Below are 13,656 nucleotides of genomic sequence, written 5' to 3'. Positions count from 1 at the left end.
CGCCGTTGGCTAGACCAGCATTTATGGGCATGATTTTCCCTTAACAAATCTATGTTGACTTTTGTCCATGTGACTATGAATTAAGTCCCAAATTATTGTTTCCAGGTTCCTCACCATCGAAGTTAAACTAACTGGCCTGTAGTGGTTGCGCTTATCTTTACACCCTTTTTTGAACAAGGGTGTAAAATTTTAACTTCTCCATTCCTCTGGCACCACCCCAAGTCTAAGGAAGACTGGAAAATTATAGCCAGTACCTTCGCAGATTCCATGTTCACTACCCTCAGTATCCTTGGTCCAGATGCTTTATCAACTTTAAGTATAGACAGCCTATCGAAGACCCCCTTCTTATCAATTTTATATCCTTCTAGTATATTAATTATCTCCTCTTTCACTGTGATGTGGGTAGCATCTTCTTCCTTGGGAAAGACAAATGCAAAGTATTCATTTAATACCTCAGCTATTTCCCCTGCCTCCATCCATAAATCCCCTTTTTGTCCCTAATCAACGCGACTCCTCCTTTTACCACCGTTTTATTATTCATATGCCAAAATAAAACTTTGGAATTCCCTTTTATCTTAGTTTCCAGTCCATTTTCATACTTCCTCTTTGCTTCTCTTATTTGCTCTTTCACTTCCCCACTACACCTTTTATATTCAGCCTGGTTCTCCGTTATCCACCTAACATCAGCCAGAAGCACACTTTTCCTTTTTCATCTCAGTTTCTATCTCTTTTGTCATCCAGGGAGCTTGAGGTTTTTTCCCCCCCTCCTTTCCCCTTCCAGGGAATATACTTTACTGTGCCTGAGCTATCTCTTCTTTGAAGATAGCCATTGTTCTGCTATCGCTTTTCCTGCCAACAGTTGAATCCAAATTATTCAACCAAGATCCATTCTTACCCCACTGAAGTTGGGTTGTCCCCAGTTAATTATTCTTACTCTAGATTGTTCCTTGTCATTTTGCATAGCCAGCTTAAACTTATGATACATTTATCATTATCCCCTAAATGTTCTCCTACTGCTCCATGTGGGAAGCCGGGAACATTTCCAGTGCCCGGGACTAGCATGTGTGCAGGAAGTGTGTCCAGCTGCAGCTCCTGGAAGCTCAGATTTCAGGGGTGGATTGGCAGCTGGGGACACTGTGAAGCATCCGTGAGACTGAAAGCATCATGGTTAGCACGTTTAGAGAGGTGGTCACGCCACAGCTGAAGGGACTTGAGGAAGGAAGGGAACGGGTGACCACCAGGCAGTCCAAGAGAAACAGGCAGGTAGTTCAGGAGTCCCCTAGGGTCCAGCTCGCAAATCGGTATTCCATTTTGGAGGTTGATGAGGGCCCTGGTTCCTCCAGGGAGTGCCAACAGAGCCAAGCTTCTGGCACCAGAAGGAGCCTGTCTGTACAGGAGGGGAGGAAGCGAGGAAGAGCAATAGTAATAAGGGATTCTATAGTCACAGGAACAGATGGGCGCTACAGTGGCCATCAACACGACTCCGGGATAGTGTGTTGCCTCCCTGGTGCCAGGGCCCAGGATATCACTGAACGGCTGCAGGGCATTCTGAAGGGGGAGGGTGATAAGGCAGAGATCATGTTATATGTTGGTACCAATGACATAGGTAGAAAGAGGGATAAGGTCTTGCATCAAGAATTCAGGGAGTTAGGCAGTAGACTAAAAAGCAGAAGCTGTCGGGTTGTAATCTCTAGATTACTCCCAGTGCCACATGCTAGTGAGCACAGAAATAGGAGAATAGCACAGATGAATACGTAGCTTAAGAATTGGTGCAGGAGGGAGGGTTTTAGATTCCTGGATCACTTGGACCATTTCTGGGGAAGGTGGGACATGGACAAGCAAGATGGTCTACATCTGAACTGGAGTGGGACTAACATCCTTGCGGACAGGTTTGCTAGTGCTGTTGGGAAGAGTTTAAACGAATTCGGCAAGGGGAGGGGACACAGAATGTTAGCAGAATAGGGACACATCATCATTTGGTAAAACAATCAAGTTATCTACTCCTATCACTGGCTGCTTGTCCCAACAAACCCCTCCCCTCCCCCCCACCCCACCTTAAACCAGCTTATATTTCACCCCTTTCCTAATTTTACTTTGTTCTGTTGAAGGGTCATGAGGACTCGAAACGTCAACTGCACTCTTCTCCATCGATGCTGCCAGACCTGCTGAGTTTTTCCAGGTATTTCTGTTTCTGGTTTTGTTTTGGATTTCCAGCATCCGCAGTTTTTTTATTTTTATTTTTATTTTTAAGTCAGAGGGAGTACAGCTGCATTAAGTTTCAGGTAAGTAATACAAGGCTGGATGGCCTCTACTTTAGTGCCAGGAGTATTACAGGTAAAACGGATGAGTTAAGGGTGAGTATTGACACATGGAATTGTGATATAGTAGCCATCACAGAGATGTGGTTGAGGGAGGATTGGCAGCTCAGCATTCCGGGATATAGAATCTTCAGGCAAGACAGGGGAGGGGGTAAAAGAGGAGGAGGCATTGCATTATTAGTTAAGGAGTCAGTTACTGCAGTGAGGAGAGATGATATCTTGGAGGGGGCAGCGAATGAAGCTTTGTAGGTAAAACTTAGAAATAAGATAGGGGCAGCCACATTGGTAGGTGTTTATTATAGACCCCTAGATAGTCAGTGGGAAATTGAGGAGCAAATATGTGCACAATTTGTGGAGGTGTGTAAAAACAATAACAATAGGGTAATTATATTAGGTGATTTCAACTTTCCCAACATTAATTCAGATAGACCTAGTGTTAAGGGCTTGGATGGAGTGGATTTCTTGAAATGTGCACAGGAGAACTTTCTGGGTCAATATGTAGAGGGTCCAACAAGGGACGATGCAGTGCTGGACCTAATTCTGTGGAATGAAGCCGGACAGGTGGCTGAGGTGGTGATGGGGGAGTATTTTAGTGATAGCAACCACAACATGGTACAATTTAAGCTTGTAATGGACAAAGACATAGACAAGTTGCAAAAAAATGTTTTGGATTGGGGGAGAGCGGATTTTAGTAAAATATTGCAGGATCTGGCCAAGGTAGAATGGGAACAGCCACTTGTGGGGAAATCTACAGAAGAGCAGTGGGGTACATTCAAAAAGGAAATGGGGAGGGTACAGGCTCAACATGTTCCCTCTAGGGTGATAGGAAGGAGTAACAAGGCCAGAGAACCATGAATAACCAGAGATATTCAGGATACGATGAGAAGGAAAAGAGAGGCTTTTAGCAGGTACAAGGGGAGTAAATCAGCGGAGGCATTAGTGGAGTACAGAAAGTGCAGGGTGGAGCTTAAGAAAGCAATTAGGAGAGCAAAGAGGGGATATGAGAAAGCTCTGGCTGGTAAAAGTAGGGAAAATCCCAAGATATTCTATAAGTATATCAATGGGAAGAGGATAACCAGGGAAAGAGTAGGGCTCATTTGGGACCAAGGGGGCAATCTATGGGTGGAGCCAGAGGACGTCGCTAGAGTGTTGAACGAGTACTTCACATCTATCTTCACCCAAGGGAATGAGGGTGAAGGTATGGAACTCAGGGACAGAGACTGCAAGGTTCTTCAGCAAATTGATATAGGAAGTGACAAGGTATTGGAGGTGTTGGCAGGCTTAAAAGTGGACAAATCTCCAGGTCCAGATGATTTCTGTCCCAGACTGCTGAGGGAGGCAAGTGAGGAGATTGCAGGGGTTCTGAGCCAAATTTTTAATTCCTCTCTGGCCACGGGGAGAGGTGCCAGAGATCTGGAGAACAGCTAATGTGGTTCCGCTATTTAAGAAGGGTTGTAGAGATAAGCCAGGGAACTATAAATCAGTGAGTCTCACGTCAGTGGTAGGGAAACTATTGGAGAAAATTCTGAAGGAGAGAATCTATTGCCACTTGGAGAGGCAAGGTTTAATTAGGGATAGTCAGCATGGCTTTGTCAGAGGGAGGTCATGCCTAACAAATTTGATTTAATTATTTGAGGAGGTGACCAAGGGGTGTAGATAAGGGTAGTGTAGTTGATGTAGTTTATATGGATTTCAGCAAAGCCTTTGCCAAGGTCCCACATGGGAGACTTATAAAGAAGGCAAATGCGTATGGGATACAGGGTAATTTGATAAGGTGGATTCAAAATTAGCTTTGTTGTAGGAGACAGAGGGTGATAACAGAAGGCTGCTTTAGTGACTGGAAGCCAGTTTCCAATGGCATACCATAGGGGTCTGTGCTGGGTCCCCTACTTATTTGTCATTTATATAAACAACATAGATGACTATGTGGGGGATAGGATTAGTAAGTTTGTGGATGACACAAAGATTGGCCAGGTGGTTAACAGTGAGGTTGAGTGCCTTGGGCTACAGGAAGATATAGATGGGATGTTCAAATGGGCAGTTAAGTGGCAGATGGAACTTAACCCTGAAAAGTGTGAGGGGGATGCACTTTGGAAGGAGTAATTTGACAAGGAAGTATTCAATGAACAGCATGACACTAGGAAGTTCTGAGGAACAAAGGGACCTTGGCGTGAATGTCCATATATCTCTGAAGGCAGAGGGGCATGTTCGTGGGGTGGTGAAAAAGGCATATGGGACACTTGCCTTTATCAATCAAGGCATAGGTTACAAAAATAGGGAGGTCATGTTGGAGTTGTATAGAACCTTGGTGAGGCCATAGCTGGGGTACTGTGTGCATTTCTGGTCACCACATTATAGGAAGAATGTGATTGCACTGGAGGAGGCGCAGAGGAGATTCATCAGGATGTTGCCTGGGATGAAACGTTTAAGTTATGAAGAGAGGTAGGATAGACTTGGGTTGTTTTCATTGGAGCAGAGAAGACTGAGGGGCGACCTGATCGAGGTGTACAAGATTATGAGGGGCATGGACAGGGTGGATAGGGAGCAGCTATTACCCTTAGTTGAAGGGTCTGTCATGAAGGGATATAAGTTCAAGGTGAGAGACAGGAGGCTTAGGGAGGATGTGAGGTAAAACTTTTTTACCCAGAGGTGATGATGGTCTGGAATATGCTGCCTGGGAGGGTGGTGGAGGCAGGTTGCCTCACATCCTTTAAAAAGTACCTGGATGAGCACTTGGCACGTCATAACATTCAAAGCTACAGGCCAAATGCTGGTAAATGGGATTAGGTAGGTAAGTCAGGTGTTTCTCACGTGTCAGTGCAGACTCAATGGGCCGAAGGGCCTCTTCTGCATTGTGATTCTGTGAAATGGATGCCTTGAGAGACATTGCAAAGATAGAATCAGGCAGGCTTTCAGACAAAAGCAAAAACACAATGAGATTAACAGCATTAAAAAGTCTAAGTAGTAGATTCAGATATTTATTTATTATATAATTTAAAGGTAGGAAGAACAGTACCTATCTATGTAACCATGAGAGTGAATGAGAGGTCTATCAGAATGGAGGCGGATACTGGTGCAGCCACTATGGTGATAAGTGAGCATACTTTTAAATGCCTGAATCATGGGGAACATGAACTAAATGTGGAAGAAACTGATGCCAAATTGAAAACTTACACTGGAGAAGACATATAGGTCAAGGGTATATGTAAAGTCACAGTACACTATGGAGTTCAAGCAGTGAAATTGCCCTTAATGGTAGTAGCAGGTGAGGGGCCTAGTCCCCTCAGATAAAACTGGCTGAAAGAAATTAAATTGGAATGGACTGAAATTCTCCAACTGAGAACTAATAGGCTATCAGAGCTACTACAGAAATATGCCTCAGTTTTCAAGGACTAACTTGGAAAGTTTGAGGGGCTACAAGGAAATATTCATGTAGATCCAGAGGAAACAACAAGATTCATGAAGGTAAGACCAGTACCTTATGCAAAGCGGGAAAAAGTAGGCGCTGAACTGGGCAGATTAGAAAAACTGGCAGTGATACAACCAGTACAGTTTTCAGAATGGGCAGCACCAATTGTACCTGTTCTCAAACCTGACCGAAACATTGAATATGTGTGAGCTACAAACTAACAGTCAATAAAGTAGCAAAATTGGATAGACACCCCATACCAAAAATTGAAGACTTGTATGCTAAACTGGGAGGTGGAACTGCCTACACAAAGCTTGATATGAATCATGCTTATCAGCAATTGGAATTAGAGAAGGTCTCCTGGAAGTTTGTCACCATTAATAAATACAAAGAGTTGTACCAATACACCTGTTTACCTTTTGGCGTATCTTCAGCTTGTGCCATATTCCAAAGAATCATAGAAAGTTTGCTAGAGGGACTGCCCCACATTGTAGTTTATTTAGATAACATTCTCATGACTGGACTCACTGAAAAGGAACAACTGATAAACTTGGAAGAAATTTTGAAACAATTTTCTCAGGTTGGTGTGCAGTTGAAAAAAGAAAAGTGCACATTCAAGCGAAAGAGGTAACGTACCTAGGTCACAAGGTAGATTCACAAGGCTTACATCCAGTTGAAGAAAAAGTGAAAGCCTTAGAGAAGCACCAGTGCCAACAATACATCTGAACTGAAATCATTCTTGGGTATAATCAATTATTATGGACGCTTCTTGCCTAATTTGTCAGCAGAACTGGTACACTGTATTACTTGCTCAAGAAAAACCAGTGATGGTCTTGGCAAACATCACAGGAAGAAGCTTTCACAAAAATGAAACAGTTGTTACAATCATCTATGCTTCTAGTACATTTTGACCCAAAAAAAAGAGTTGGTATTAACGTGTGATGCATCTCCCAACGGAGTGGGAGCAGTGCTTTTCCATCAAATGGAAGATGGATCAGAATGACCTATAGGATATGTATCAAGATCACTCAATACAGCAGAAAAAGGGTACTCTCAAATAGAAAAAGGCGGCCTAGCAATCATTTTGGTGTTAAGAAGTTTCACAAATGTGTACACAGTCATCATTTTACTGTCGTATTGGACCACGAGCCCTTGCTGGGATTGTCTAGCAAAGACAAGGCTATACCCGCTATAGCCTCAGCAAAAGCACAAGTATGGGCACTGATCGTGGTAGCATATGAGTATACTTTCATTCATAGACCCAGAAGTCAAATTACAAACACATATGCACCCAGACATTTCCCCATGCAAGTAAAAAATGAGGATGTTCTAGCTCCTCAAGAATTCATTTTATTATTGAACTTCCTGGATTCATCACCAATATGTGCTAGAAAAATTAAATATTGGACAAATCAAGACCCAGTTTTATCCAAAGTGCCAAATCAAGTTCTTCATGGTTGGTCACAAAAACAAGAATCTGATAAAATGAAAGCGTATTTCGAGAGAAGTTATGAAATAACCAGCCACGAAGGTATCTTATTGTGGGGAGCACAACTGTTTCATTTTTGTGAAAGCTTCTTCCTCCAAAAGGACAAAAGCTATTGTTATCTGAGCTTCACAGTGCACATCCAGGAATTTCCCGAATGAAGGAAATAGCACACAGCTATCTATTGTGGCCTGGGATGGATGGAGAAATAGAAAACTTAGTGACAAGCTGTATGCAGTGTCAGAAAGTACAAAAATTACCTGCAACAGCTCCGTTACACCCCTCAGAGTGGCCAGGAAGGCCATGGGTGCGAGTACACATCGACTATGTGGGATCTTTTATGGGAACAATGTTTCTACTAATCGTCCATGCACATTCAAAATGGATGGACATATATGAGGTCGCCGACATCATCTGCTGCAATAGGCAATCTATGACAAAGTTTCCCAATCAACGGACTACCCGAAATGGTCGTATCAGACAATGGAATAGTATTCACAAGTGCTGGATTTCACCGATTTATCAGCCTCAACGGTATTACTGATGTGAGAACTCCACCAGTTCAGACATTCAAATATGGTATGAAGAAATTGTCTGGAGATTCTATAGTGACTAAATTAGCGTGTTTTCTTTTCCATTATAGAACCACCCCTCAAAGACAACAGGTGTCACACCTGCGGAATTGTTGATGAAGTGCCATCTCTGATCGAGATTGAGCCTAATTATCCCAAACTCGAGGTGGAAGGTGGAAAGACATCAGGGAAGTCAGAAAATTGGACATGACTGCCACAGCCATGACAGGACATTTAACGTAGGGGAAAAAGTATTTGAAAAATTTTAGAGAAGGAACAACATGGTTGTTTGGTGAAATAAGTGCAGTAATGGGACTTCTTTTCTACCACGTGAAAGTGGAAGATCGAGTCATTCAGGGACATTTGGATCATATAAGAAGAGGAGAAACAAAATACTCAAATGATTCCACCAGTGTCCATGACTGAATCAATGTCTCCTGGTGAAAGAACTCAACTGAGTACAGATGTGTCTGAAGGGCCGGCTATGCCTGAATGAGTCAAAGAAACAGATTTGCAGGTACCTACTGAAGTACCAGATGCTCATACGACTATTGTGAGGGAGGTTCTGGATAAAACATCAGAAGCTGTAGAGCTGAGATGTTCTACAAGCATAAGGAAACGTCCCAAAAGACTGACTTTGTAAATTATTTATCTATGTGAATAATTTAATAGTTTGAGAAAAATTGTAAAATGCATTTCTGAGTAAAGGTGGAGGGATGTAGTAACCTGATGTGTAATATACCTTTAAGACAAATGTTGTAATGGAAGATCACATGATCTCGGTACTCAATAACAGAGTAGCGTGGGCTACCTCTGTAGTCAGTAGTCTTGAGTTAGAGTCTGAAGAGTAAAGATGAATTTTTGAGTTGTAAACGCACAAGTGTAGCTGCTAAGTTCCTTTTGCAAATAAACAGAATGTGTTTCTTCTAAGAACCGTCTACTGATCTTCTCTGTCTTTGTACCAACTTGATCACCCCGAAACAAGTGTGCAACCCGAATCCTTTAGCCTCAACAAACCAGGGCACTGGATCCAACAGTGTGGTTCTGCTTTTTCCTCCTTCCCCTTATCCTGTACCTTGTTAAATTGTTGTTTCTCTGTAATATCTTCCAATTCTGACAAAGGGTCCATACTGGAAACATTGGCCAGCATTATACATGAAGGTGGTGGGCCCACTCACCAGTTGGAAATTTGGAGTTAAGCCCACCTCCAATGGCCCTGAAAGCCATGATTCAATTTTACATTATTCAGGCAATTAATTGCCTGCAGTTGTGGGTTCTGCCCCTCTGAAGCAGAATGTCTCACCTCCAAGATCTGCTGTAGTGGGTGGGGGATGGGAGTGGAAATCAAAGGGCTGGCAGCTCTTCTGTCCCAGCAACACTGCCAGGACTGGTGGCCATTGCTAGGACTGCAGCTGGCCCAAGACCAGTAACCATCAAGGAGACCTGGGGTCAGGGCTCACTGGGACAAATCAAACAGGTCCAGCGCGGTGTTGGAGGTGGGATGGGGGGAGAGGTCAATCATGAGGGTGGCCCTACGTTAAGGAGCCAGGTCAGGAGGGTTCCTCGCCAATCATCAGCCATCCCCACCCCTACCCTCCTGCACCCCCCCGCACCCCCCCAACCCCCTGTCCTGTCCCCCACCCCCTTGGTAAGAGGAAAAGGCCTAGGAAAGGCTTATTTAAGTGTCTCAGTTACCCTAATGCTGGCAGGCTGCTCACCACCTGTGCCACCATTGCACCATTGGTAAAATACCATTGGAAGCAGAAAGCTGATGGGCATGTCCCCAATACACCATCCTACCCCTGTTCATGCACCACCCATTTCCCAGCCCAATACCCGGGAGGTAGAGTAAAATTCTACCCCTTATGTCTGTTCTCATTCCAGACACTTCCTGAACTGATCAGTGTTTCCAGCATTTTCTGTCCTTCTTACAAGCTTTCAGCTACTGTACTTGTTTGTTTATTTTTGTTTAGATGTATTAACCCTGTTCTGTTGACTGTCCATACTTGAAATGCTAACCTTTGCTTCGCTATTAGATGTTGAGAATGGGTTGTGCATCTTCAGCGCTTTTGTGTCTTTCATTGTAGGAAATAATGCAGCTCTCTGATATATAAGGATAAATTCAGGAATTCTATACTTCCCAAAAGGAGGCTAGTTAGACCGAGGTTCATGGGCAATTTGGTGCTATAAAATTACTGCCAATTCTCTGACTGACACTCTCATCTGAAATTGCTGTATGCTTCCTGATATTATACTAACAGTGTTATGTACATCTATCATAGTTTAATCTATCTCGTCAAAGCCACTATGGTTAGCTCGATGATGTTTTCCAATTTGAAAATGTAATTCAGTTCAGCAATTTAGTGCAGTACTGAGAGAGTACTGCTTTGTCAGAGGAAATATTAAACCATCTGTCTGCCCTTTCACTGAAACACAGAATTGTTACAGCGCAGAAGGAAGCCATTTGGCCCAATGTGTCTGCATCGGCTCTCTGAATAAGCAGCGTACCTAGTACCAGTCTTCCCGTAACCCTGCACATTCTGCCTTTTCAGGTGGGTATTGGCACTAATTGAAGAAGTCACAGAGGAATCCTGACTGTGTTCTGACCAAAATAAATCCCTGAACCAACAATACAAGTACAGAAGATCTGGCATTATCTCAGTGCTGTTTGTGCATATATCAGCTGCCTCGTTTCCCTATATTACAACTGTGGCTAAACTTTAAAAATGTATTTAATTATTGTAAAGTGATTTGGAATGTCCTGAAGTTGTGAAAGATGCTAATAGTTGCAGATTCAATCTTTTTCCCCACATACAATTTGTAAGGTATAAATTGCAGGAAAGCAAATGAGTTTCATGTTGCAGTTCAGCTGAAGGACTGGCATTAACTGTTGAGTTTATAAATTTTCACGAAAATCCCAAGACTGAATTAATTCCCTCCATGGAATTTGATGTTTTGTTTTGCTTAATTATGTTAATAAAATGAAGAACAAGTGAAAAAAAAAGTAATTGGTAACAACTGTTGTTGTAACAGCACTGATGGGTGATAAGACATCATGTATTCACCACTAGAATTTCTAAAGCAATCAAGCTAGTCATTCTGGTAGTGTGTAGCCTGATTAGAACTGATTAAAGAATAATTTGCTTGTTAAATACTGTAAATATTAACCAACTTCCTAAACCTCAATATTTCACTGCTGGATGGAAAACCTAATCATAGAATGGTCACAAGATGAAAGGAGGGCATTTGTCTTATCATGTCCGTGGAACTCTCAGCAAGAGTAACTCAGCTATCACCACATCGCTGCCTTTTCCAAGCAGTCCACAAAAGTTCTCTCTTCGGTGTCAAGAAAACAAGAAATTGTCATATTTTCCTTCTGTTAATAACCCTGTCAAATTTCTTACGTGCTGGAAGTCAAGCTGTTGGGGGTATAAATATGATAATTGGAATAAGAGCTAGAGGGTGGAATCTTCAGCTCAGCAAGTGGGGGCGGGGCCTGCTCGCCAAGACATCAAATGATGCGGGGTGATGTTGGGCATGCATCCCTGCGTCATTTAGACTTTCAGTACTGCGTGCGCGCAGCCGAAGGCCTATTAAAGCCTGTTAAAAAGCAATTAAGGCAATTAGCTGAGTTGCCTGTCCAGCCGTAAGGTTGACAGGCAGGCGAAGAGCCCAGGCAACCTTTGCATTTTTCATAGAACCTCATCCATGGGTGGAATGAGGTTTCATGAATGATTTAAAATTTTCAGAAAAATTATTAAATTTAATGCACATGTCCCAGCTCATGAGACAGTTTCAAATGAGAGGATATGTCATAAAAAATTTTTCAACACTTTATTAAACTGTTTAAACTTAAAACTAATCTCCCTGAGGCACTCCTGACTCAGGCAACCACACCCGCCACTGCCCGCACAGGGAGCGCGTCATGCTGGGCGGGCCAATGGCGGCACCCAGCCAATCAGGGGCGCCGATCGGCTGTGCGCCTGCACCCGCCCCTGCACAGCACCTCCCCAGCGGGGAGAAAATTCTCCCCAGAATGATTGCAAGAGTTTAAAACCAACGGTAAGAAGTGGTTTTGACACATTAATGAACTAACAGGAACTTCAATCAAAGTTTTACATAAAGCAATGACAGGAGTGTTTTTGAATTGAGTTGTTTTAGTTAAGAGGGGGATATATGCTTAGTTAAGAGGGTTGTAAAAGGTGTAAAAAAGGTAAAGATAGTGTAAGTTTGTTTTTACAAATCTAAGAGTTAAAGAAAAGAATAGTTTAATAAGTCTGGGAAGAAAACATTTCTAAGGAGACTGGTTGAGACAATGGAGAGATCAATGGAAGGGAAGGAATGCATTTAAGGAAATATTGATGCCTCGGTGGGAGTAACTGGTCAGATCGCCCAGAAGACAGCAGGATAGTTGGGCAGAACTCCAAGGCGACAGTGTGAACAAGGCCAGGCCTGAAGACCCACTTGCTATTAACCTCAGAGAGCATCCCAAAGTAAAAGGCATGGTTACTGGATAGCTATAGATTTTAAAATCTATAAGGATAGTTGCTGAACAGAAAAGGGGAAGGTTAGCTCTAAAGATAGTTAAGATCAGATCTTGGGGAACTGTTTTAAAGTAAAGCTTACTATGTAAAGCCTTTCTTGTGTTTTATTGTAATTGTGTTTTAATTTTTTTGTGCTTTATTCTTTTAGTAAACGTTTATTCTACTATAAAATCGTCACAAGTAGTCGGGGACATTATTTCAAAACCTCTCCTCATGCCACACAAATTAAAAAAAAAACATTTTGGCAGCTCTTTGAAGTTTTACTGTGGGATTTGGGCAACTCAGAATTTACCAACAGCCATGCCATAACATCAGGTAATTATCCAATTCCCTTCTGACAGCCATGATTGAATCTACCTTCACGACACTCTTAGTCAGTGCACACCAGATCTAAACCACTCAGTGAGCAAAAAAGTTTCTCCTGATGTCACCTCTGCTTCCTTTGTCAATCACTTTATATCAGTGCCCTCTGATTCTCAATCATTCAACCAAAAGGAATAGTTTCTCCCTGTCAACTCTTTCCAGACTCCTCCTGATTTTGAATACCTGTATCAAATCTCCTCCTAGTCTTTTCTTTTCCAAGGAGTACAACTCCAATCTCTTCAATCTACCCTCAAAGCTCAAGTCCCTCATTCCCATAAACATTCCCTTAAATCTTTTCTGCACCTTCTCTAATGCCTTCTCATCATTCCTAAGGTGTGGTGACCAGACTTAGACAAAATGCTGTAGTGGACAATTAACTAATGTTTTCTAAAGGTTCACTATGATTTCCCTGCTTTTGTACTTTATTGGCTGGGTTTTCACGTTGGAGGCAAGTATCAGGAGGTGGGACTAATCCTGCAATCCCGCAACTGGACTAAGACTGCCAGGAGGCGGGATCTTCCAAGGGTCTAAAGCCCTGAAGGCATCAAACACATGGCCGGAGTGGAGGTGGACCGGGTCCAGAGTGGGCAGGTTAAAAGATCTGCCTCCATTCCCAAAAAGCCTTAGCCCGATGCTTCTAAGGCAGTCAATTGCTCACCTATATCTGGTTGAACCTTCTGACCACTTTAAAATCTCCTTCACTCTACCCCCTCATTCTCACTTCCTTACACCCTTCACTCCCTTCATCCTCACACCCTCACCCCTCTTAGCTGCTCATCCATTATCCACTTTATGAACAGAACTCACAGCCCTATTAGAAAAGTTGGAATCTGTCAAATAGCCCATAAAACTCTAAGATGAAAGCAAAATACTGCAGCTGCACTTTCTGTTTTTTGTCCATTAAACTCCCCTGAGTAAACAAATAGACTCTTCAAAGTAGCTGTACAAATAATGTAATAAAATC

Source organism: Carcharodon carcharias, chromosome 8 (genome assembly GCF_017639515.1).
Source record: "Carcharodon carcharias isolate sCarCar2 chromosome 8, sCarCar2.pri, whole genome shotgun sequence".
Taxonomy (NCBI): Eukaryota; Metazoa; Chordata; class Chondrichthyes; order Lamniformes; family Lamnidae; genus Carcharodon; species Carcharodon carcharias.
The sequence above is the reverse complement of the archived record's forward strand: the minus strand, read 5'-3'. Positions refer to the sequence as shown.